Below are 26256 nucleotides of genomic sequence, written 5' to 3' on the forward strand. Positions count from 1 at the left end.
AAATTTCCCTCTTTTCCTGATCTAACACCTGCTATGTTGTGGGACAAACTCACTCTTAGCTTTAATAATAAAGAGCTGATCTCTGTACTATACTCTCAGCTGATGTCTTTGGGAGTTCAAGATCTAAACAAAACTAAGACTAGGTGGGAGGATGCCCTTGGTATGGATCTGGCTAAGGAATATTGGGCAAAAGCATTGAATAGGGTTCATTCCTCATCATCATGTGCTAGACTGGGGCTCATACTATTTAAAGTTTTACACAGGGTACATTTAAGTAAAGCCAGGCTTGCTGACATATATCCTGGGACAGACGCTGGCTGTGACAGGTGTTCCTTCTCTCTGGCTGGTTTAGTGCATGCATTTTGGTCTTGCCATCAGCTTGATGGCTATTGGGCACTGGTTTTAAAAATTATTAGTGAGGTTTTGGGGATGACACTGAGACCTTGCCTGCTTATAGCTGTATTTGGTGTGGCAGGTGATTTTTTGGACTTAAATGCAAGCCAGTCATTGCATTTATATCATTTTTGGCCTGTAGGAGAATCTTGTTGGTCCCATCTGCTGCTGCTTGGTTAGAGGATGTAATGTTTTTTCTGAAATTAGAGAAGATTAAATTCAATTTGGGGGGGGGGGGGTTTGTTAAAAAGTTCTATTCGAAATAGAGACCTTTCTTGTCATATTTTGGGAGTCTTAAGGAATTACCTACTAGTTGCGGGCATTTGATTGTACTTGGGAAGTTGCTTCCTTTTTAACACACATATGGTTTACCTCACAGGATGGTTGATGAATTGTAATACGAGTGTATTTTGGATCATCTGACATGTTGGGATGTGTGTGGGCCTTCGTCTTGAAGTAGTGTGGGGGTATGGGTGTGAAATGTCTGTACTTGTATTTGTGAAGTGTTGTATTGTAAATACATTAGCTGCCATGGTATGTTCGGGGAGGGCGGGTGAGGGGAGGTTTGTTTAGGGGTAAGATATAAAGGCAAAATGGAGGAAAATGTAATCCATTATGTATTCTGTATTGTGTCATTCCTCCAATAAAAATATATTTTTAAAAATATGACACCCCTCCATTTTGAGGCTGTGTCCTCTGGTCTTCAACACTCCAACCATAAGAAACATCCTCTCCATATCCACTTTATCAAGAATATTCACCTTCTGATAAGTTTCTATTAGGTCACCCATCATTCTTCTTAATCCCAGTGAATACAGGCCCAAAGCCATTAAATGTTCTTCATATGACAAGCTGTTTAATCCTGGAATCATTTTCATGAACCTCCTTTGAACCCTTCGAGTTTTTAGAACATTCTTCCCAAGATGCTTACAATACTCCAAGTGAGGCCTCACCAGTGTTTTATAAATTCTCAATAGATAGATAGATAGATAGATAGATACTTTATTCATCCCCATGGGGAAATTCAACATTTTTTCCAATGTCCCATACACTTGTTGTAGCAAAAACTCATTACATACAATACTTAACTCAGTAATAATATGATATGCATCTAAATCACTAACTCAAAAAGCATTAATAATAGCTTTAAAAAAAAGTTCTTAAGTCCTGGCAGTTGAATTGTAAAGCCTAATGGCATTGGGGAGTATTGACCTCTTCATCCTGTCTGAGGAGCATTGCATCGACAGTAACCTGTCGCTGAAACTGCTTCTCTGTCTCTGGATGGTGCTATGTAGAGGATGTTCAGGGTTTTCCATAATTGACCGTAGCCTACTCAGCGCCCTTCGCTCAGCTACCGATGTTAAACTCTCCAGTACATTGCCCACGACAGAGCCCGCCTTCCTTATCAGCTTATTAAGACGTGAGGCGTCCTTCTTCTTAATGCTTCCTCCCCAACACGCCACCACAAAGAAGAGGGCGCTCTCAACAACTGACCTATAGAACATCATCAGCATCTCACTGCAGACATTGAATGACGCCAACCTTCTAAGGAAGTACAGTCGACTCTGTGCCTTCCTGCACAAGGCATCTGTGTTGGCAGTCCAGTCTAGCTTCTCGTCCAACTGTACTCCCAGATACTTGTAGGTCTTAACCTGCTCCACACATTCTCCATTAATGATCACTGGCTCCATATGAGGCCTAGATCTCCTAAAGTCCATGGTCTTGGTGACATTGAGACGCAGGTAGTTTGAGTTGCACCATATCACAAAGTCCTGTATCAGTTTCCTATACTCCTCCTCCTGTCCATTCCTGACACACCCCACTATGGCCGTGTCATCAGCGAACTTCTGCACATGGCAGGACTCCGAGTTATATTGGAAGTCAGATGTGTACAGGGTGAACAGGACCGGAGAGAGTACGGTTCCCTGTGGCGCTCCTGTGCTGCTGACCACTGTGTCAGACCTACAGTCTCCCAACCGCACATACTGAGGTCTATCTGTCAAGTAGTCCACTATCCAATCCACCATGTGAGAGAATATTACAACCTTGCTTATATATTCTAGTCCTCTTGAAGTGAATGCTAAAATCACATTTGCCTTCCTCTCCACAGACTCAACCAGGAAACTCACGTTTAGTGGGTCTTGCACATGGACTCTCAAATCCCTTTGTGTCTCATATTTTTGTATTTATTTTCTCTCTATTTAGAAAACAGTCAACACTTTCACTTATTCTACCAAAGTGCATTACCATACACTTCCCGACACTATATTCCATCTGCCATTTCTTTGCCTATTCTCCTAATCTGTCCAAGTCCTTCTGTAGCCTCTCCACTTCCTCAAAACTACCTGCCCCTCCATCTGTCTTTGTACCTCCTGCAAACTTAGCAACAAAACCATCAATTCCATTATGCAAATCATTGACATATAATGTAAAAATAATTGGTCCTAACACAGACCCTTCTGGAATACCACTAGTCACCGGCAGCCCACCAGCAAAAACTCCTGGCAATCAGCCACTGCTTGTTCATGCTAGAACAACCCTTGTGATACGATGGGCTCGTAGCTTATTAAGCAGACTCATATGTGGCAACTTGACAAAGGCCTTATGAAAATTCAAGTACACAACATCAACTGATTCTCCTTTGGCTATCCTGCTTGCTATTTCCTTAAAGAGTTCCAACACATTTGTCAAGCAAGATTTTCCCTTGAGGAAACCATGCTGACTACGGCCTATTTTACCCCGAGACCTCATTCTTAACAGTTGACTTCAACATCTTCACAGCCACTGAGGTCAGACTAATTGGCTTATAGTTTCCTTTCTTCTGCCTCTCTCCCTTCTTGCAGAGTGGAGTCACATTTGCAATTTTCCAGTCTTTCAGAACCATTCCAAAAATTCTTAAAAGATCATTACTAATTCCCCCACAATCTCTTCAGCCACCTCTTCAGAACCCAGGGGTGTACATGGTCTGGTCCAGGTTTACTTATCTACCCACAGAACTTCCAGTTTCCAAAGAACCTTCTATCTAGTTATTGTAACTTCATACACTTCACGACCCTTGACATCTGGAAATTCCACTCCACTGCTATTGTCTTCCACAGTGAAGACTGATGCAAAATACTTATTTAGTTCGCTTGCCATTCCATTTTCCTCAATTACTATCTCTTATCATCATTTTCTATTGGTACGATATTCACCCTCATCTCTCTTTTACATTTTCTTTTTCTGAAGAAACCTTTGGTATCCTTTTTAATATTATTGGCTAGCTTACTTTTGTATTCCATCATTATCTTTATTAATACCTTTATTATTTGTCTTCTGTTGGTATTTAAAAGCTTCCCATTTCTTAACTTTCCATAATTTTTGTTCTATTATATGCCTTCTTTTTGGCTTTTACATTGGCTTTGATCTCCTTTGTTTGCCTTGCTTGTGTCACCTTGCCTTTAGAATACTTCTTTCTCTTTGGGATGTATATATCCTGTGCTTTCAGAATTTTTCCAGAAATTCCAGCCATTCTTGCTCTGGTGTCAACACTATCTGTGTTCTATTCTATTCAATTCTGGCTAACTTCTCTCTCATGTCTCTGTAATTTCCTTTACTTCACTGTAATACCGATACATCTGACTTTAGCTCTCCTCAAATTTCAGGGTGAATTTGATCATATTATAACCATATAACCATATAACAATCACAGCACGGAAACAGGCCATTCCGGCCCTCCTAGTCCGTGCCGAACTCTTAATCTCACCTAGTCCCACCTACCCGCACTCAGCCCATAACCCTCCACTCCTTTCCTATCCATATACCTATCCAATTTTACCTTAAATGACACAACTGATCTGGCCTCTACTACTTCTACAGGAAGCTCATTCCACACAGCTATCACTCTCTGAGTAAAGAAATACCCCCTCGTGTTTCCCTTAAACTTTTGCCCCCTAACTCTCAAATCATGTCCTCTCGTTTGAATCTCCCCTACTCTCAATGGAAACAGCCTATTCACGTCAACTCTATCTATCCCTCTCAACATTTTAAATACCTCGATCAAATCCCCCCTCAACCTTCTACGCTCCAATGAATAGAGACCTAACTTGTTCAACCTTTCTCTGTAACTTAAGTGCTGAAACCCTGGTAACATCCTAGTAAATCGTCTCTGCACTCTCTCTAATTTATTGATATCTTTCCTATAATTCGGTGACCAGATCTATTTCCCCTTTATGATCACTATCAGCAGGAGAGTAAAGGCTGTGCCCACACTATCTCTCTTCAGTTGACCTATTCGGTGTCAGAAAATGTGTTTCAAGTGTAAATTCCGATGCTTTGTTGCGAAAGGATGTTTTTTGAGGTGTAAGTTCTAAGGCTTTCTCTAGAAAGGCGTTGGTGAAGAGGGTGAGGACTAGCAAAGTACATTAAGGACACCATAGAACATAGAACAGTACAGCACACAGCAAGCCCTTCAACCCACAATATTGTGCCCCCATCAGGGACTGTAGGACCATAACACATTTGAAGATAATTAGGCTATTCACCCGAGCAATTCTGCTCCACCCTATCATTATGACTGATTTGTTGTCCCTCTCAACCCCATTCTCTTCCCTTCTCCTTGAAAACTTTAATGCAGTTATTATTCAACACCCTATCAAATTCTGCTTTAAATAATCCCAATTATTTGACATGCACGGTCATCTGTTATGATGAATTCTACAGCTTTACCACCCTCTGGCAAAGGAAATTCCTCTTCACCTCTGTTCTAAAGTGACGTCCTTCAGTTCTGAGGCTGTGCTCACTGGTTCTAGACTCCCCCATAATAGGGAAAATCCTCTCTATGTCCACTTTGTCTTGGGTATTGACTGTTCAATACAGGCCCAGAGGCATCAAACACTTCTCATACATTAACCCTTTCATTGCTGGGATCATTGTCAGGAACGACCTCTGGACCCTCTCCAAACTAAACACATCTTTTTTTAGATAAGGTGCCCATAACTATTTACAATATATCATGAAACCTCAGTATTACATCCTTACTTGTATATTACCATACATTCAAAATGAATGCATACCAGTGACTCAAACGGCAAGTTCACCTTTACGGAATCCTGGACCAGAAATCCCAAGTCCCTTTGCATCTCAGAATTCTGAATATACTCCCCATTTAGAAAATGGCTTATAACTTCACTCTTTCTGCCAAAGTACATGACCATACAATCACCTACACTATATTCCATCTGCCACATCTTTCCCGTTCTCTAATCTATCTGTCAAACAACATTACAGCACAGAAATGGGCCTTTTGACCCAACCCATCTATACTGCTTAGTCCCCTCTACAGACTCCCTGATTCCTGAAAACGACCTGTCCCTCAACCTATCTTCTTATCGTCTGCAAACTTGGCTACAAATCCATCAGTTAAGACATCCAAATCATTGGCATCTTAAATGAAAAAAGTGAATCCACCACTGAACCTTGTGGAACACTTCTCATAACAAGCAGCCAACAAGAAAAAACTTCCTTTATTCCTACTCTTTACCTCCGGCCAGTCAACCAATCCTCTATCCACAATATTATCTTTCCTGTAATACCACAGGCTCTTATCTTTTTAAGCAGCCTCATGTGCAGCGCTTTGTCAAAGGCCTTCTGAAATCTGCACCAGTATCAATCTAACCCTCCCCACCAACGTTTTCCAATCATTTTCCATTTGTCCCTGTATCTGAGAGCCTCTTAAATGTCCCTAATGTATCTGCCTCTACCACTACTCCTAGTAGAGTATTCCAATCACCTACCACTCTCTGTGTTAAAAAAAACTTACCTCTGCCCTCCTCCCTGTACTTTCCTCCAATCATCTTAAGATTTTGCCCCCTCTCGTTTCCACTCTGGAAAAATGAACCAGCTGTCCTCTCTTCCTCTTTCACTCCAAAGTTAAAAAGTTCAAAGTTCAAATTTCAAAGTAAACTTATTCAGACACACATATAGTCAGGATGCCTAAGACTTTCGCATGGTACTGTATATTGATTAAAATAGGAAGGTGGTTGGGAAACAGAAATAAGAGTACTTAGCTTTGAATTAGCTCAACAGTAATAATAGTTATTTGGTAATTGGAAAGACATTGTACAGAACTGTAGAAATGTTTTAGGCACCCAGCTGTATATCTGTGCCTAAGATTTTTCTACAGTGCTGCAAATGACACAATGTACAACCCTGAGATTCATTTTCTTGCAGACATACTCAATAAATCTAATAACCATAATAGAGTCACTGAAAAACCGCACCGACAGAGCAGACAAGCAGTGTGCAAAATACAGTAGTATTAACCAACCATGTTGGTTCCAAGGTTGTCAAGCCGAGGAGTAGCAGTGGGGACAAACTCCCACTACCTAAAAGTGCTCCTCACGGCGTGCGCCTGAAATAGTCTCTGACAACCAAGTCCAATTCCTGGCCTTCTCGTGTGGCTTAGCCTGTAAGCCCGGCGGAACTGTTTCTACTGACAGGAGAAAGGACGAAGGCGGGTTCTGGTGCCTTAAAACCAGTGCTTCGAGTAGATAGAGCTTGTCAGCCTAAGAGAGGGGAAACTCTGATTTCAACCCTCTGCTGCCTTGCGGCCATACCCACTTATAGGAAGGCTTCAGGAGTAAACCCTGAGCACAAATCCGGAGCTGGAGTCCCTAAGGCAGTCCGACGTTGCCTTCAACCTCGCTCTGGCAACACCTGCGATGTCACTGGTATCAAGCTGTAACGGCCCTTGCCCTTCACTTGGACGTCGGTGGCCTGGAGAGGGAAGACTTGCTGCTTGGGCAATTGCCAGTCTTCCATACAACCTTGCACAGGCCTGCGCCCTGGAGAGGCTGAAGCAAGACTTTCCAGGCGCAGATCCATTGTCTCGCGAGACTAACGGATGCCATCCATGAAGTGTTACTTGACAACTGAAAAGACATAATATAGAGTATTGTGCAAATATTGTGGTAAACTATGTGTATACCTGTCTGGACACGCCCCTCTGCTGACTGCTCCTGTGGCTTCTCCCACAGACCCCTGTATAAAGGCGATTGGAGGCACTACTCCTCCCTCAGTCTCCAAGATGTTGTGGTCACTTTTGCTGCTAATAAAAGCCTATCGTTCGCCTCCCATCTCTGAGAGTTATTGATGGTGCATCAATTTTATTAGCAGCAATTTTAAAACATGGAGAGCATTTTACGACCCGACAGATTGGATATTGACCCTCAATCTCCGGAAGCCAGCATCGCTTTTGAACTCTGGCTTGCATGCTTCGAATCGTACCTGGAGGAGATTCATGTGACCGAGCCTGCCACGATGCACAGAGTTCTCCTTTCCAGGGTCAGTCCGTGGGTCTACTCCCTGATCAGGGACCTGCTGACCTACCAAGGGGCACTGGAAGCCCTCAAAAGACAATACCTGCGGCCGGTGAACACCGTCTACGCAAGACATCGCTTAGTGACGCGGCGGCAGCGGGCCGGAGAGTCGAGCGCTGAGTTTGTCCGGGCCCTACAGACACTTGTGCGGGCCTGCGACTGCAGGGGACTGACGGCGGAACGGCTTGCGGAGCTGCTAGTAAGAGATGCCTTTGTTATGGGGATCAGGTCAGTGTACGTGCGCCAGCGGCTGCTGGAACACGCTGATCTTACCTTACATTCGGCGATCGAGCTGGCCGACACGCTGGAGGCTGCTCTGCATGATGGTGACGCTGTCCAGGTGCGCGATCTCCCGCTGGCTCCGTGGACGCTGCAGACCCCGCAGCCCGCTGGCGAATCGACCTCGGCTGCTGCCAGTCATGAGTCCGTGAAGTCCCCACAACCCGCCGGCGAATCGACCTCGGCTGCTGCCAGTCGCGAGTCCGTGAAGTCCCCGCAATCCACCGGCGAATCGACCTCGGCTGCTGCCAGTCGCGAGTCCATGAAGTCTCCGCAACCCGCCGGCGAATCGACCTCGGCTGCTGCCAGTCATGAGTCCGTGAAGTCCCCGCAACCCGGTGTATCGACCACAGCTGCTGCCAGTCGCAAATCCGTGCGGTATTACTTCTGCGGACTTGAAAAGCATCCCCGAAAACGCTGCCCGGCCTGAGAAGCTTCCTGCTCCAGCTGCGGAACAAAAGGCCTCTTCGCCAAGGCCTGTAAGTCCAAACCATGAGCGGGGTCGAGCAGCGCCGCGTGTGAGGCATGGGGGCGGCCATCTTAGTCGCCGCCATCTTGCCTGCCCGCCGCGTGTGAGGCATGGGGGCGGCCATCTTTGTCGGCGCCACCTCGCCCTGCCCCCGACCCATGGGTGCTTACCGGGCACCTAGACGGCGATGCAACTCTGGCCTCCATGACCCTCGACCAAAGCGCTCCACTCCAGCTCGCAAGGTCAATGATGGACATCCTGCTGGAGGGGCACAGGACTAGCTGCCTGTTCGACACGGGCAGCACTGAGAGTTTTATTGACCCGGACACGGTGCAACGCTGCCGACTCGTGACATGGCCGGTAAGCCAGAGAGTCACCATGGCTTCTGGATCGCATTCCACAGACATCTGGGGGGGGGGGGGTTGTGTAGCGACATTGGTGGTACAGGGCACAGAATATCGGGACTTTGCGTTACTGGTCATGCCTCAACTGTGTGCCCCTGTGCTATTGGGTCTCGACTTCCAGAGCCACCTGAAAAGTGTGACTATGGCATATGACGGGCCCCTCCCACCAATCACTGTCAGAAATCCTCAGTTTTGTGGGACTTCGTCATATACCCCACTACTGACCACACACACACACCGACCCACGCATCCCACCCAACACCATGCCAACGGCTGTGCTACTGACACCACTTGCAGCCTCTCCACCCTCAAGATCCCTCCCCCACAGCTGTTCACCAACCTGACCCCTGACTGTAAACCTGTGGCAACTAAAAACAGGAAGTACAGCACGGGGGATAGCTCTTTCATTAAGTCGGAGGTGCAGCGGCTGCTCAGGGAAGGGATTATTGAGCCAAACACAAGTCCTTGGAGGGCCCAGGTGGTTGTTGTTCGAACCGGGCAGAGAAATAGAATGGTCGTGGACTATAGCCAGACCATCAATAGGTTCACGCAGCTTGACGCGTACCCCCTACACCGCATCGCGGATATGGTCAATCAGATAGCTCAGTACAAGGTGTACTCAACCATAGACTTGAAATCTGCTTACCATCAGCTCCCCATCCGCCCAGAGGACCGCCCCTACACCGTCTTCGAGGCGGGCGGCAGGCTCTATCACTTCCTGCACGTCCCCTTCGGTGTCATGAATGGTGTCTCGGTCTTCCAGAGGGAAATGGACCGGATGGTGGACCAGTGCCAACTGAAGGCCACGTTCCCATATCTGGATAACATCACCATCTGCAGTCACGACTGGCAGGATCACAACAGCAACCTCCAACGATTTTTCCAAGCGGCCAAAGCTCTTAACCTCACCTACAACAGGGACAAGTGTGTGTTCGGAACCACCCGACTTGCTATCCTTGGGTATGTCATGGAGAACGGGGTCATTGGCCCTGCCCCCAACCGTATGCGCCCCCTGTTAGAACTCCCTCTTCCCACCACCCTCAGAGCCCTCAAATGGTGCCTGGGCTTCTTTTCTTATTACGCCCAATGGGTCCCTCACTATGCAGACAAGGCCCGCCCCCTGGTTAAGTCCACCACATTTCCCCTCTCAGCCGAGGCCCACGCGGCCTTCAGCCGCATTAGAGGGGACATTGCCAAAGCAACGATGCATGCGGTGGATGAGACCATTCCCTTCCAAGTAGAGAGTGACGCCTCCGACTTTGTGCTGGCTGCTACCCTCAATCAGGCAGGAAGGCCGGTAGCATTCTTCTCTCGTACCCTTCAAGGCCCTGAAATTCGGCACTCCGCGGTGGAGAAAGAAGCCCAGGCCATAGTGGAAGCTATTAGGCACTGGAGGCACTATCACGCCGGCAAAAGGTTCACCTTGCTGACCGACCAGCGCTCAGTTGCGTTCATGTTCAGCAACCAACAGCAGGGCAAAATCAAAAATGATAAAATTTTGAGGTGGAGAATAGAACTCTCCACCTACAACTATGACACCCTGTACTGGCCTGGAAGGCTCAATGAGCCCCCTGATGCCCTATCACTGGGAGCGTGTGCCAGCGCGCAACTCGACCGGCTATACGCCCTCCACGCAGATCTTTGCCACCCGGGGGTCACCCGACTTTACCATTTCGTGAAAGCCCGGAACCTGCCTTACTCCCTTGAGGAAATCAGGACAATGACCAGGGACTGCCAAGTGTGCGCTGAGTGCAAACCGCACTTCTACCGTCCCGAACAGGCACAACTTATCAAGGTCACCCGCCCCTTTGAGCGACTGAGTGTCGACTTTAAGGGCCCCCTTCCCTCCACCGACCGCAATGTGTACTTTCTCAACATAATCGATGAGTACTCGCGGTTCCCCTTTGCCATCCCCTACCCCGATACCACTGCCACGTCCGTCATAAAAGCCCTGCGCCAGCTCTTCACTCTGTTCGGATATCCCTGCTATATCCACAGTGACAGAGGGTCCTTGTTTATGAGTGACAAGCTGCGCCAGTACCTGCTGGCTAGGGGTATTGCTACTAGTAGGACCACGAGCTATAATCCCCGGGGGAATGGACAGGTGGAGAGGGAGAATGCCACTGTGTGGAAGGCCACACTCTCAGCCCTTAGGTCAAAGGGATTGCCTGTCTCTCGCTGGCAGGAGGTCCTCCCCGAGGCGCTCCACTCCATCCACTCCCTGTTATGCATGTCCACCAATGCCACGCCTCATGAGCGACTCTTTTCTTTTCCTAGGAAGTCTGCCACTGGGACCACCCTACCGGCTTGGCTGACGTCCCCAGGGCCAGTGCTGCTCCGGAAACATGCGAGGAGCAATAAATACTCCCTGATGGTCGAGAGGGTTCACCTACTTCATGCGAACCCCCAGTATGCCTACGTGGTCTTACCTGATGGGCGGGAGGACACAGTCTCCATCCGTGACCTGGCACCCGCAGGAGCACCAGACCCCTACCCCGAACACTCCACGGTGACTATGAACCCTGTACCCACCGAGGTGTATACCCACCTGACACCGTGCACACCAAGCCCTACACAGACTCCTCACGACACTCCCATACCGGGCACCATACACACGCATGAGGGGTTACTGATGCCTAATGGGCTGGCACCTCAAGTCAGGCCGGAGCCAGCACAACCACCGTCACCGGTGCAATCACCACCGGTGCTACGTAGATCGCAGCGACAGACATGACCACCTGATAGACTTAACCTGTAAATATACCTGTAAGAAACTTCGCCCCATGGGGAGTCTCTTTTAAAACAAAGGGGAGGTGAATGTGGTAAACTATGTGTATACCTGTCTGGACACACCCCTCTGCTGACTGCTCCTGTGGCTCCTCCCACAGACCCCTGTATAAAGGTGATTGGAGGCACTGCTCCTCGCTTAGTCTCCAAGATGTTGTGGTCACTTTTGCTGCTAATAAAAGCCTATCGTTTGCCTCCCATCTCCGAGAGTTATTGATGGTGCATCACATATACAATATTGTCACCACATACAACCCTGAGATTCATTATCTTGTGGACATACTCAATAAATCCAATAACCAGAATAGAAACAATGAAATTCTGCACCAGCATGGTGGACAATCAGTGTGTAAAAGGCAACAAACTGTGCAAATAAGAAAAAGCAATAATAATGATTATAAATAAATAAACAATAAATATTGGAAACATGAGATGAAGTGTCTTTGATAGTGAGTCCATAGCCTACTACTAGTGCCCAATCAGAGAGATTGGAAGCCTGACAAGATATAGTTAAATCAGATCATTGATTGACTAGAAAGACAGTGGAGTATGGCATTTTGGAGCTTTGAGCAGCATCCAATCAGCGTTTGAAGTTAAATGGCAAGAAAATATTAAAGTAAGGCAAGGACAGGCCTGTTTCTGGAGTTATTGTAACTGAATCAAGATCTTGCTTCATGTGCTCTCTTCAAAAACACTGGGATCATTGGAAAATTTGTAATACAACTATTTAACAAGTGCAAAAAGTAATTCACTCAAGGTGGGGTGGAGTCAAGCTGGCACTAAACAGTGACTCCTTTGCTTGCATCTTAGGAACCGGCTTTATTTCTATCTTTGATATCTCTTTTTCCCTTTTCAGGGTGTGTGGGGTTCTTTTTGAAGACCCTGACCTGGAGTTACACTCTGACTTCAGTTCTTTGCAGGAACGGGGCCCGCTCTCAGGGCCTCACGACTGGCCGCTTTTTGATATCCCGGAGACACAGTCTGGCAAACAAGTGCACCTTTAGGGTTCTGGGATTTCATGGTTCTGGGGACGTGCTGATTCGAGGCTGGTGCCCCTGACTGAAGCATCGCGGGAGAACACGGAACATCGGGAGCAGCAGGTTAGCTGCCAGGAGTTGTTTGCCCAGACAGCTGCACCTTTTGGGTGCCGACTCCCCGGGTGCAGATCTCGGAAAGGGGAACTTTTTGCTTTTAACATCGTAAATCAGCAAGTTGTTTGTTATGTCTCCCCTCTCACTGTTAAACGGGGACACCTCCTTCCCTTATTAGGGAGAGAGAGAGAGAGCCTGTGGTATGTGAATGTATGATCATTGGGGTACTGCAAGTCTGTGTCTTTATTGATGCTTTGCTGCACGCTTGAGTGCTCAGTGGAGGGTGTCAATGCTTATTTTTGCTGGTGAGGGTGGAGGGTGCCATTGCTTTGCTGCTTTTTGTGTGTGGAAGGGGGGAGCTGGGAGGGTGATTTTGGTTCTAATGTTTTAACTGTCATTCATTCTTTGGGGATCTTCTTTGTATTCATAGATGTCTGTGAAGAAAAAGAATTTCAGGATGTGTGTGTTGTGGCCTCTGTCGGTCATGGTTGACCATGGGTACTGCGCCTCTGGTAGTCACTGGGAGTGGCTTTCCCAGGGCGCAAGCCAGGGCAGAGTTGATATGGAGATCCGTCTGTTGCCCATGTAGTGGGACCCCCTCTCCATGCTGATGACAGGTCCAAAGGAACGATGAAAGTCGATACAGTTTGGTGCCAGCAGCATCGCAGGAGTTGCCGTGCCGGTGCTGGGTACAGCAGTCAGTCGCCTTTGGGACTCTGACTCCAGATTTTTCCTCAGGGTTTACTCCCAAAGCCTTTCCCATGAGCAGGTATAACCGCAAGGCAGCGGAGGTTTGAAATCAGAATTTTCCCTCTCCTAGATGAGCTACCATCCGTGGCTATCGAGCCCCATCTGCCCGGAGCAGCTGGTCTTAAGGCGCCAGTGGTCTGCATTTGCCCCTTCTCCTGTCAGTGAGAACAGCTCCGTCGGGCATAAGAACGATGCCACACGTGAAGGCCAGGAGTTGGACTTGGTTGTTAGAGGTTGTTTGAGACACACGCCATGAAGAGCATTTGTCTAGCAGTGGGAGCTCATCCTCAGTACCACCCTTCAGCTATGACTACGTTGGAGCCCAGGAATTATATTGCATGCATTTCTCTGACATTAAATGTATCTATTCAACCTATTCAAAGTATTTAAAGTATGTTTGTTGTATCAGTAGGAAAGCTAAGGCTGTGACCACACAATCTCTTCTCAGTGGACACACCCAACATTCCAGGAAACCACCCAGTGTCAGAAAATGTGTTTGAAGTGTAAATACTGACTGTTTGTTGAGAAGGGATGTTTTTTGAGGTGTAACTTCTGAGGCTTTCTTCAGACAGGCTTTGTTGAAGAGGGTGAGGGCTAATAAAGTATGTTAAGGACACCATACAACATAGAACAGTACAGCACACTACAAGCCCTTCAGCCACAATGTCGTGCAACTCTACGATATATGAGCAAAATTAGACTATTCATCCCATCGATTCTGCTCCACCATAAGATTATGGCTGATTTATTGTCCTTCTCAACTCCATTCTCTTCCCTTCTTGAAAATGTTGATGCTCTTACTAATCAAGAACCTATCAATCTAAGCTTTAAATTATGCTAATAGCTTGGTCTCCACAGCCATCTGTGACAATGAATTATACAGATTCACCAGGCTCTGACATAGGAAATTCTTCCTCATCTCTGTTCTAAAGGGACGTCCTTCAGTTCTGAGGCTGTGCTCACTGGTCCTGGACTCCCCCATTACAGGAAACATCCTCTTAGATTCAGTGCCCAAAACTATTCACAATACCCCAAGTTCGGACCGAACAATGCTTTATAAAGCCTCAGCATTAGAGACTCAGAATCAGATTTAATAACTCTGGCATGTTTCATGAAATTTGTTAACTTCATGGCAGCAGTACAATGAAATACCGTACATGATAAATACATACAGTGGCATGCAAAAGTTTGGGCACCCCTGGGCAAAATTTCTGTTACTGTGAATAGTTAAGTGAGTAGAAGATGAACTGATCTCCAGAAGTGGTAAAGTTAAAGATGAAACGTTCTTTTCAACATTTTAAGCAAGATTAGTGTATTATTTTTGTTTTGTGACATTTTAGAGTGAAAAAAGGAAAGGAGCACCATGCAAAAGTTTGGGCACTGCAAGAGATTTGAACTCTCAGACAACTTTTCCCAAGGTCTCAGACCTTAATTAGCCTGTTAGGGCTATGGCTTGTTCACAATTATCATTAAGAAAGGCCAGGTGATGCAAATTTCAGAGCTTTATAAATACCCTGACTCCTCAAACCTTGTCCCAACAATCAGCAGCCATGGGCTCTTCTGAGCATCAGCCTAGCACCCTGAAAATGAAAATAAATGATGCCCACAAAGCAGTAGAAGGCTATAAGAACATGGCAAAGTGTTTTCAGGCAGCCGTTTCCTCAGTTCGTAATGTAATTAAGAAATGGCAGTTAACAGGAATGGTATTCATCAAGTTGAGGTCTGGAAGACCAAGAAAACTTTGAGTGGACTGCTCGTAGGATTGCTAGAAAGGCAAATCAAAACCCCGGACTGACTGCAAAAGACCTTCAGGAAGATTTAGCAGACTCTGGAGTGGTGGTGCATTGTTCTACTGTGCAACAACACCTGCACAAATATGACCTTCATGGAAGAGTCATCAGAAGAAAACCTTTCCTGTGTCCTCACTACAAAATTCAACTTCAGAAGTTTGCAAAGGGACATCTAAGCAAGCCTGATGCATTTTGAAAGGAAGTCCTGTGGGCTGATGAAGTTAAAATAGAACTTTTTGGCTGCAATCAGCAAAGGTATGTTTGGAGAAAAAAGGGTGCAGAATTTCATGAAAAGAACACCTCTCCAATTGTTAAGCACGGGGGTGGATCGATCATGCTTTGGGCTTGTGTTGCAGCTAGTGGCATGGGGAACATTTCACTGATAGAGGGAAGAATGAATTCAATTAAATATCAGCAAATTCTGGAAGCAAATATCACACTGTCTGTAAAAAAAAAAAAAAAAGATGAAAAGAGGATGGCTTCTACAACAGGATAATGATCCTAAACACACCTTAAAATCCACAATGGACTACCTCAAGAGACATAACCTGAAGATTTTGCCATGGCCCTCATAGTCCCCCAACCTAAACATCATTGAAAATCTGTACCTGCTAAATGTGCTAAACCCAAAAATCGCTCCAACGGTGAGTAGAGCATCTGAAAATACAAAAGGTGAATCGAACACTGACCCCTCTGGAATACTACTCATAACAGTTAGCCAGCTAGAAAAGGCCTCCTTTATTCCTATTCTCTTATCTTGTTAAGTAGCCTCATGTGTGGGACTTTAGTAAAGGCTTTCTGAAGCATGATTAATCAATCTAACCCCTCCCACCCACATTTTCCATTTCTTTTCCATTTGTCTATGTGTCAATCTAAGAGAATTTTACATAACTCCAATGTCCCCAAGGGCCTCTGCTATCACCATTCCAACAGCTAACACTCTGTGCAAAAAGAAACTTACTTCTGACCTCTGCACTATGCTTTCCTCCAATCACCTTAGGTTTATGCCCATTCACATTAGTCATTTCTGCTCTGGGAAGAAGAAACTAGTGTCCTCTTTAACAAGAGAAAATCTGCAGATGGTGGAAATCCAAGCAACACACACAAAATGCTGCAGGAACTCAGCAGGCTAAGCAGCATATATGGAAAAAAGGACAGTTGACGTTTTGGGCCAAAACCCTCTCTATCTCTACCTATTGTCATTCTGTACAACTCTATCAAGTCATTTCTCACCCTCCATTGCTCCAAAGGTAAAACATGCTAAGTTCACAGTTCAAAGAATATTTAATATCAATGTGCATACAGTACTGCACTAAGGTCTCAGTACATGTATAGCTAGGGTGTGAAAGATTTTTACACAAATTGGTTAAATAGAAAGATGGTTGGGAAACAGAAATAAGGCTATTTATCTTTGTATTACCTCAGTGGTATTAAGTGTTATTTGGTAACTGGAAAGACATAACATACAGTAATGTGCAAAAGTTTTAGGCACCCTAGCTATATAACTGTATATGTACTTGAGATTTTTGCAGCCTTGCCTATGTCACCACAAACAACTCTCAAATTCGTTTTCTTGTGGACATACTCAATAAAACCAATAAGCAGAATAGAATTGGGGAGGGTTTAAACTAGATTTGCAGGGGGATGGGAACCAGAGTGCCAGAGTAGATTGTGGAATGGGGGTAAAAATAAATGATGTTAGTAGTTCATGCAAACTCATAAATAGTAAGGTTGTGTCTGGTGGTAATAATCTTCTGAGGTGTGTATATTTCAATGCGAGGAGTATTGTGGGAAAGGCAGATGAGCTGAGGGCCTGGATTGACACGTGGAATTATGACATCACAGCCATTACTGAAACTTGGCTACAGGAGGGGCAGGACTGGCAGCACAATGTTCCAGGGTTCCAATGTTTCAGACGTGATAGAGGCAGAGGGATGGGGGGTGGGGTAGTTTTGCTAGTCAGGGAAAATATTACAGCAGTGCTTCGGCAGGAAAGATTAGAGGGCTTGTCTACTAAGGACATATGGGTGGAGCTGAGAAACAGGAAAGGTATGACCACATTAACAGGGTTGTATTATAGACCACCCAATAGTCAGCGAGAATTGGAGGAGCAAATCTGCAGAAGATAACAGACAACTGCAGGAGACAGAAAGTTGTGATTGTAGGGGGTTTTAATTTTCCACACATTGATTGGGACTTCCATACTGTTAAAGGTCTAGGTTGGTTCGAGTTTGTGAAACAGAGAACTATCGACCTGTCAGCCTGACATCGGTGGTGGGGAAGATGCTAGAGTCCATTATTAAGGATGAAATAGTTGCAAATCTAGATAGCAGTGATAGGATTGGGCCGAGCCAGCATGGATTTACCAAGGGTAAATCATGCTTCACTAATCTGTTGGAGTTTTTCGAGGATGTAACCAGGAAGTTAGACGGGGGAGATCCAGTGGATGTAGTGTACCTCGATTTTCAGAAGGCATTTGATAAGGTCCCACATAGGAGATTGGTGGGTAAAATGAAAGCTCATGGCATTGGGGGGAAGACATTGACATGGATAGAAAACTGGTTGGCAGATAGAAAGCAAAGGGTAGTGGTGAATGGGTGTTTCTCGGAATGGCAGGTGGTGACTAGTGGGGTGCCACAGGGCTCGGTATTGGGACCACAGCTGTTTACAATTTACGTCAATGATTTGGATGAAGGCATTGAAAATACCATCAGCAAATTTGCTGATGATACTAAGCTGGGTGGCAGTGTGACATGTGATGAGGATGTTAGGAGAATTCAGGATGACTTGGATAGGCTGGGTGAGTGGGCAGATACTTGGCAGATGATGTTTAATGTGAATAAGTGTGAGGTTATCCACTTTGGGAGTAAGAACAGGAAGGCAGATTATTATCTGAACGGTGTAGAGTTAGGTAAGGGAGAAATACAAAGAGATCTAGGAGTCCTTGTTCATCAGTCACTGAAGGTGAATGAGCAAGTGCAGCAGGCAGTGAAGAAGGCTAATGGAATGTTGGCCTTTATTACAAAGGGAATTGAGCACAAGAGCAAGGAAATCCTCTTGCATTTGTACAGGGCCCTGGTGAGACCACAACTGGAGTATTGTGTGCAGTTTTGGTCTCCAGGGTTAAGGAAGGACATCCTGGCTGTAGAGGAAGTGCAGCGTAGTTTCACGAGGTTAATTCCTGGGATGTCTGGACTGTCTTACACAGAGAGGTTAGAGAGACTGGGCTTGTACACACTGGAATTAAGGAGATTGAGAGGGGATCTGATTGAAACATATAAGATTTTTAAGGGATTGGACAAGATAGAGGTAGGAAATATGTTCCAGATGCTGGGAGTCCAGTACCAGAGGGCATGGTTTGAGAATAAGGGGTAGGTCATTTAGGACAGAGTTAAGGAAGAACTGCTTCTCCCAGAGAGTTGTGGGGCTCTGGAATGCACTGCCTCGGAAGGTAGTGGAGGTCAATTCTCTGGATGCTTTCAAGAAGGAGCTAGATAGGTATCTTATGGATAGGGGAATCAAGGGATATGGGGACAAGGTAGGAACCGGGTATTGATAGTAGTTGATCAGCCATGATCTCAAAATGGCGGTGCAGGCTCGAGGGGCCGAATGTCTACTTCTGCACCTATAGTCTATTATTGTCTATAAATGTGTTCAGGAAAGTTTTCCAAATCAATATATAGATGTACCAACTAGGGAGGATGCAATATTAGATCTCCTATTAGGAAATGAGTTAGGACAGGTGATGGAAGTGTGTGTAGGGGAACACTTTGGTTCCAGTGATCATAAAGTCATTAGTTTCAACTTGATCATGAATAAAGATAGATCTGGTCCTTGGGTTGAAGTTTTAAAGTGGAAAAAGGCCAAATTTGAAGAAATGAGAAAAGATCTAAAAAGCGTAGATTGGGACAGGTTGTTCTCTGGCAAGGATGTGATTGGTAAGTGGGAGGCCTTCAAAGGAGAAATTTTGAGAGTGCAGAGTCTGTATGTTCCTGTCAGGGTTAAAGGCAAAATGAATAAGTATAAGGAACCTTGGTTCTCGAGGGATATTGGAACTCTGATAAAGAAGAAGAGAGAGATGTATAACATGTGTAGGCAACAGGGAGGAAATAAGATGCTTGAGGAGTATAAAAAGAGTAAGAAAATACTTAAGAAAGAAACCAGGAGGACTGAAAAAAGACATGAGGTTGCTTTGGCAGTCAGGGTGAAGGATAATCCAAAGAACTTCTACAGGTATGTTAAGAGCAAAAGGATAGTAAGGGATAAAATTGATCCTCTTGAAGATCAGAGTGGTCAGCTATGTATGGAACCGAAAGAAATTGGAGAGATATTAAATGGGTTTTTTGCAACTGTATTTACTAAGGAAACTGGAATGGAGTCTATGGAAACAAGGCAAAAAAGTAGGGAGGTCATGGAAATTATACAGATTAAAGAGGAGGAGGTGCTTGCTGTCTTGAGGCAAATCAGAGTAGATAAATCCCCAGGACCTGACAGGGTATTCCCTCGGACCTTGAGGGAGACTAGTATTGAAATTGCAGGGGCCTTGGTAGAAATATTTAAAATGTTGGTATCCACGGGTCGGGTGCCAGAGGATTGGAGGATAGCTCATGTAGTTCCGTTGTTTAAAAAAGGCTCAAAAAGTAAGCCGGGAAATTATAGGCTGGTAAGTTTGACATCGGTAGTAGGTAAATTATTGGAAGGAATACTAAGAGATAGGATCAACAAGTATTTGGATAGGCAGGGACTTATTAGAAACAGTCAACATGTCTTTGTGCATGGTAGGTCATGCTTAACCAATCTATCAGAGTTTTTCGAGGAAGTTACCAGGAAAGTGGATGAAGGGAAGGCAGTGGATGTTGTATACATGGACTTCAGTAAGGCCTTTGACAAGGTCCCGCATGGGAGGTTAGTTAGGAAGATTCAGTTGCTAGGTATACATGGTGAGGTAGTAAATTGGATTAGACATTGGCTCAATGGAAGAAGCCAGAGAGTGGTAGTGGAGGATTGCTACTCTGAGTGGAGGCCTGTGACTAGTGGTGTGCCACAGGGATCAATGCTGGGTCCATTGTTATTTGTCATCTATATCAATGATCTGGATGATAATTTGGCAAATTGGATCAGCAAATTTGCTGATGTTACAAAGATTGGAGGTGTAGTGGACAGTGAGGAAGCTTTCAAAGCTTTTAGAGGGATTTGGACCAGTAGGTGGAATGGGCAGAAAAATGGCAGATAGAGTTTAATGCGGACAAGTGTGAGGTATTGCACTTCGGAAGGTCAAACCAAGGTAGAACATACAAGGTAAATGGTAGGACGCTGAGGAGTGCAGTAGAACAGAGGGATCTGGGAGTACAGATTCATAATTCCCTAAAAGTGGCGTCACAAGTAGATAGGGTTGTAAAGAGAGCTTTTGGTACATTGGCCTTTATAAATCAAAGTATTGAGTATAAGAGTTAGAATGTAATGGTAAGGTTATATAAGACATTGGTGAGACCGTATTTGGAGTATTGTGTGCAGTTTTGATCACCTAATTACAGGAAGGATATTAATAAGGTTAAAAGAGTGCAGAGAAGGTTTAAAAGGATGTTGCTGGGACTTGAGAAACTGAGTTACAGAGAAAGGTTGAATAGGTTAGGACTTTATTCCCTGGAGCGTAGGAGAATGAGGGGTGATTTGATAGAGGTGTATAAAATTATGATGGGTATTGATAGAGTGAATGCAAGCAGGCTTTTTCCACTGAGGCCAGGGGAGTAAAAAAAACAGAGGTCATGGGTTAAGGGTGAAGGGGGAAAAGTTTAAAGGGAACATGGGGGGGGGGCTTCTTCATGCAGAGAGCTTCTTCATTCCTCATGTGGAATGAGCTGCCAGATGAAGTGGTGAATGCAGGCTCACTTTTAACATTTAAGAAAAACCTGGCGGACAACCAGTGTGCAAAAGGCAACAAACTGTGCAAAAGTAAATGGAAGGAAAAAACAGAAATAATAGCGATAATAAATAAACAAGCAATAAATATTTAAAATGTGAGATGAAACGTCATTAATAGTGAGTCCATAGGCCCAATACTAGCGCCCACTCAGAGAGACCAGAAGCCTGAGAAGATGTGCTTCACTCAGTTTACACTGATTGAGTAGAAACGGCAGTGCTGCCTGGCACTCTGGAGCTTGGGCAGTGCCAAATTGGAGAGATTTGAAGTCAGAGAAGTCGTAGTTGACCCAGTTTGGCCAATATAGTGGAAATTGCTGCAACTCGCGGCAGTTTGGAGCTTTGAGCAGTGACCAATCAGCATTTGGGATTGATCAGCCAGAACAAATGAAAGTAAGGCGGGGCAAGCAGAGCAGCCAGGTTGCAGTGGACAGCAGCGATTTCAAGCCTTTACCTCTGAGGCTTCAGAGAAGAGTGGCTTCAGTCAGAGAGGGCTAACAAGCTGTAGGCAGAGTCCCCCCCTCCCAACAGTTTATTGTCTGTCCTCCTTCATATTTGCTCTGTTAGAACATTAGGGTTGCCAGGCTGGACAGTGGAATGCTCCTCTTGTGGGATGTGGGAAGGCAGGGAGACCTCCGGTGTCTTTGATGAGTACAACTGCGAGAATTGTATTCAGCTGCTGATTTTATCACTCTGCGTTATGGAGTTGGAACTGGATGAATTCCAGATCATTCAGGAGGCTGAGGGGTTCATATAGAGGTACATATAGAGGGACATATAGAGAGGTAGTTACACCCAAGGTGCAGGAGACAGGAAACTGGGGCACAGTCAGGAAGAGGAAAGGATGACCTTGCAGAAGAAAGTAACAGCGGTCAGGTCTCTGGCACTGTGTCTGATTCTGTCATTTAGAAAGGAAGGAAGGAAGGAGAAGAGGTGAGCTGTGACAATGGGAGATTTGTTAGTTGGTGGAACAGAAAGAAGTTCTGTCAATGAGAATGAGATTCCTGGATGGTATGTTGCCTCCCAGGTGTCAGGGTCTGGGATTTTCAAGGTTGTGAACTCATTAGTGATCAAATGGTCAACTAACTTAATCCCCTATCCCTACACAGTGCCCAGATCCTTACATTTTCCAGACATTCATGTGCCCACATAGATGTCCCTAATGTATCTGCCTCTATCACCCGGGACCCACACTTATCTGTATAAAATGCCCACACTCATCTTAAAAGAATGCCATCTGGTATTACACATTTCAATAATGGGAAAAAGATATGAACAGTTTGGTCTATCTATGCCTCTCATAATTTGTATAAGCCTTTATCAGATCTCCCCTCAGCCTCTGCCATTCCAAAGAAAACACCCCAGGTTTTTCCAAGCCCTTGTTATAGCACATGCCCTCTAACCCAGACAGTATCCCAGTAAACCACCTCTGCACCCTCTCCAACATCCTTCCTCTCATGGGGCGTCCAGAACTGTATCCAACACTCCTGATGCGGCTTAACTTGAGTTTTATAAAGCTGCAACATAACTTCCTGACTTTTGAACTCAATGTCTCGACTAATAAATGCAAGCATGCCATATGCCTTCTTAGCCACCGTCTTCCTGAAACCTCTTCCCATTCTCATCACTCCTCACACTCCCACTTAGTGTCTTTTCATCATCAGACTTGGAAATGTCACCCTTTGTCCCCTGACAAATCTTTGATATGGAATACCAATACTCATACTCTTGCCATGCTACCTCTGAATACATTGGTTTTGTTTTCTGAGATCCTCACTCTCCCTGTGACCCTCTTTCACCTACTCTCTCTCATCTCAGCACAGGCCCGCTTCTGGGATTATTTTAAATGAACCAAGATCGTGCTTCATGCACTCACTTTAAAAACATAATGATCATTGAGAAATTTGTAATACAACGGTTTAGCAAGTAGAAAAATATTTAAAGTACGTTTTTTGTATCAGTAGGAATATAAAGGCTGTGTCCACACAATCTCTTCTCAGTTAACACACCCAGCATTCCAGGAAAGTGCCCAGTGTCAGAAAATGTGTTTGAAGTGTAAATACTGAAGGTTTGTTGAGAAAGGATGTTTTTAGTGGTGTTAGTTCTGTGTTTTTCTCCAGACAGGCTTTGGAGAAGAGGGTGAGGGTAAGTAAAGAACATCAAACAGTACAGCACACTACAAGACCTTCAGCCCACAATATTATGCTGACTTGTGTAGTGCATAAGGTCTCAGGATATATGAGTAGAATTAGGCCATTCAGATCTATGTCCGTCAACCCCATTCACCTTCAGTCACCTCAAAACTTTAATGCCTTTACTAATCATGAGCCAATCAATCTAAGCTTTTGATAATCTCAATGACTTGGCTTCCACAGCCATCTGTTACAGTGAATTCTCCAGATTCACCACATGTCGGCAGAGAAAATTTCTCGTCATCTCTGTTCTAAAGGTATGTCTTTCAGCTCTGAAGCTGTGCACACTGGTTCCAGATTCTCCCATTGTAGGAAACATCCTCTCCATGTTCACAACATCTAGGCCTTTCAATATTCATTAATGTTAAACATGATCCCTTCCCTCATTCTTCTGTTCTGCAGCAAATACAGCCTAGAGGCCAGTTGGCCCATCTAGTGTGTACCAAACTATTAATCTGCCTAGCCCTATTGACCTACACATGGACCATAGCTCTCCATACCCTTCCCATCAATGCAGCTTTGTAAATTTTTCTTACATGTTGAAATCAAGCCCACATCCACCACTTCTGCTGGCAGCACATTCCACACTTGCACAACCCTCTGTGTAAGAAGTTCTTGCTCATGTTCCCCTTAAGCAGTTCACCTTCCACCCTTAACCTATGACCTCTAGTTCTATCCTCACCCAACCACAGTGGAAAAAACACAAAGTGCACTGCAGATGTTGTGGTCAAATCAAGACGTACAAAGAAGCTGGATGAACTCAGCAGGTCGGGCAGCATCTGTTGAAAGAAGCAGTCAACGTTTCAGGTCGAAACAGTGAAAAAAGCCTGCTTTCATTTACTCTGTCTACACCCCTTGTAATTTCATATAGAAATTCCTGCTCACATTGGAGAGGGTTCAAAGGAGATTCACTTACATGATTCTGTGAATGTAAGATTTATGATATGAGGTGCAGTTGATGGCTCTGGGCCTGTACTTGCTGGAATTTAGAAGAAATTATGGGAGTGGGATTGTTTCTCATTGAAAACTATCGAATATTGAAAGGCCTAGGTAGAGAGGATGTTTGCTATAGTGGAAGAGTTTAGGACCAGAGGACACAAAATCAGAATGGAAGGGTGTCCTTTTAGAATGGAGATGAGGAGGAATATCTTTAGTGAGAGCATGAGAATCTGTGGAAATCATTGCCAAAAGCAGCTGTAGAGGCCAGGCTATTGGGTAAATTTAAGGTGGAGGTTGATAAGTTCTCAATTATACAGGACATGAAAGGTTATGGGGAGAATGGAGGAGAATAGGGTTGTGAGGGAAATGAATCAGTCATAATGAATTGATGGAGCAGAGTCAATGGGCCAAACGACCTAATTCTGCTCCTATGTCCTAAGGTTGTATTGTCTTACCTCTGTATTAAAGAGATGCCCTTCTGTACTGAGGCAGTGCTCTGTGGTCCTAGGCACCCCATAGAATACATTCACGTGGAAACATCTCCTCCATGTCAACCCTATCCACACCATTCAGTATTCGATAGGTTTCAATGAGATTTCATACATTGTTCTAAACTCTAATGAGTACAGGTTCAGAACCATCAAACACTTCTTATATGTTAACCCTTTCATTCCAGGGATCATTTTCATGAACATCCTCTGGACTCTCTCCATTGAAGTCAATCTTAGATAAGGGGAATAAAACTGCTCACACCAGTCCAAGTGTGGTGTGACCAATGTCTTATAAAGCTTCAGCATTAAATCCTTGCTTTTATATTCTAGTCTTCAAAATGATTTTTAACATTCCATTTGCTTTTCTTAACACCAACTCAACCTGCGTTAAACTTTAGGGAAATCTGCATGAGGAACCCAAGTCCTTTTTCAACTCTGATTTCTGAATTTTCTTCACGTTTAGAAAATAGTCCAACCTTTTATTTTCTTCCACCAAAGTGCATGAGCATACACTTCCTTACACAATATTCCATGTGCCCCTTTTTCGTTTGTTCTGATAATCTATGTAAGTCTCTCTGCGAACTCTGAGCTCTTTCAAAACTACATGCCCCTCCAGCTATTGTTATATTGTCTGCAAACCTGTCCACAACACCATCAGTTCCATTATCCAAATCATTGATGGATGATTAAGGGAAGCATTCCCAACACTGACATCTGTGGAAGACCACTAGTCACCGGCAGCCGACCAGAAAGGCCTCCTTCATCCCCACTATTTGCGATCTGCCAGACAAAATAATCTTCCATACATGCTGCTACCTTCCCTATAATACCACAAGACCATAAGACATAGGAGCAGAACTAGGCCATGTAGCACATTGATTCTGCTCCACCATTCAATATGGCTCATCCTTATTTCCTCTCTATAGCCTTCTTCCCATAATCTTTGATGGTGGGGCCAGTCAAGGACCTTGCAATCTCCACCTTAAATACACCCAACGGCCTGGGCTTCACAGCTGCCTGTGGTTTAAATTCCACAAAGTCACCACCATCTGACTAAAGAAATTTCTCCACATCTCTGTTTTAAATGGATGCCCCTCTATCCTGAGGCTGTGCCCTCTTGTCCTGGACTCTCCCACCATGGGAAACATCCTTTCCACAACTACTCTGTCCAGGCCTTTCAACATTCAAAAGGTTTCAATGAGATCCCCCCCCCCCACCATCCTTCTAAATTCCAGTGAGTACAGACCCAGAGCCATCAAACGATCCTCACATGATAACCCTTTCATTCCCGGAATCATCCTTGTGAGCCTCCTCTGAACCCTCTCCAATGCCAGCACATCTTCTCTTAGATAAAGAGTCCAAAACAGTTCACAAGACTCAAGGTGAGGCCTCAT

Source organism: Hemitrygon akajei, chromosome 7, assembly GCF_048418815.1.
Source record: "Hemitrygon akajei chromosome 7, sHemAka1.3, whole genome shotgun sequence".
NCBI lineage: Eukaryota > Metazoa > Chordata > Chondrichthyes > Myliobatiformes > Dasyatidae > Hemitrygon > Hemitrygon akajei.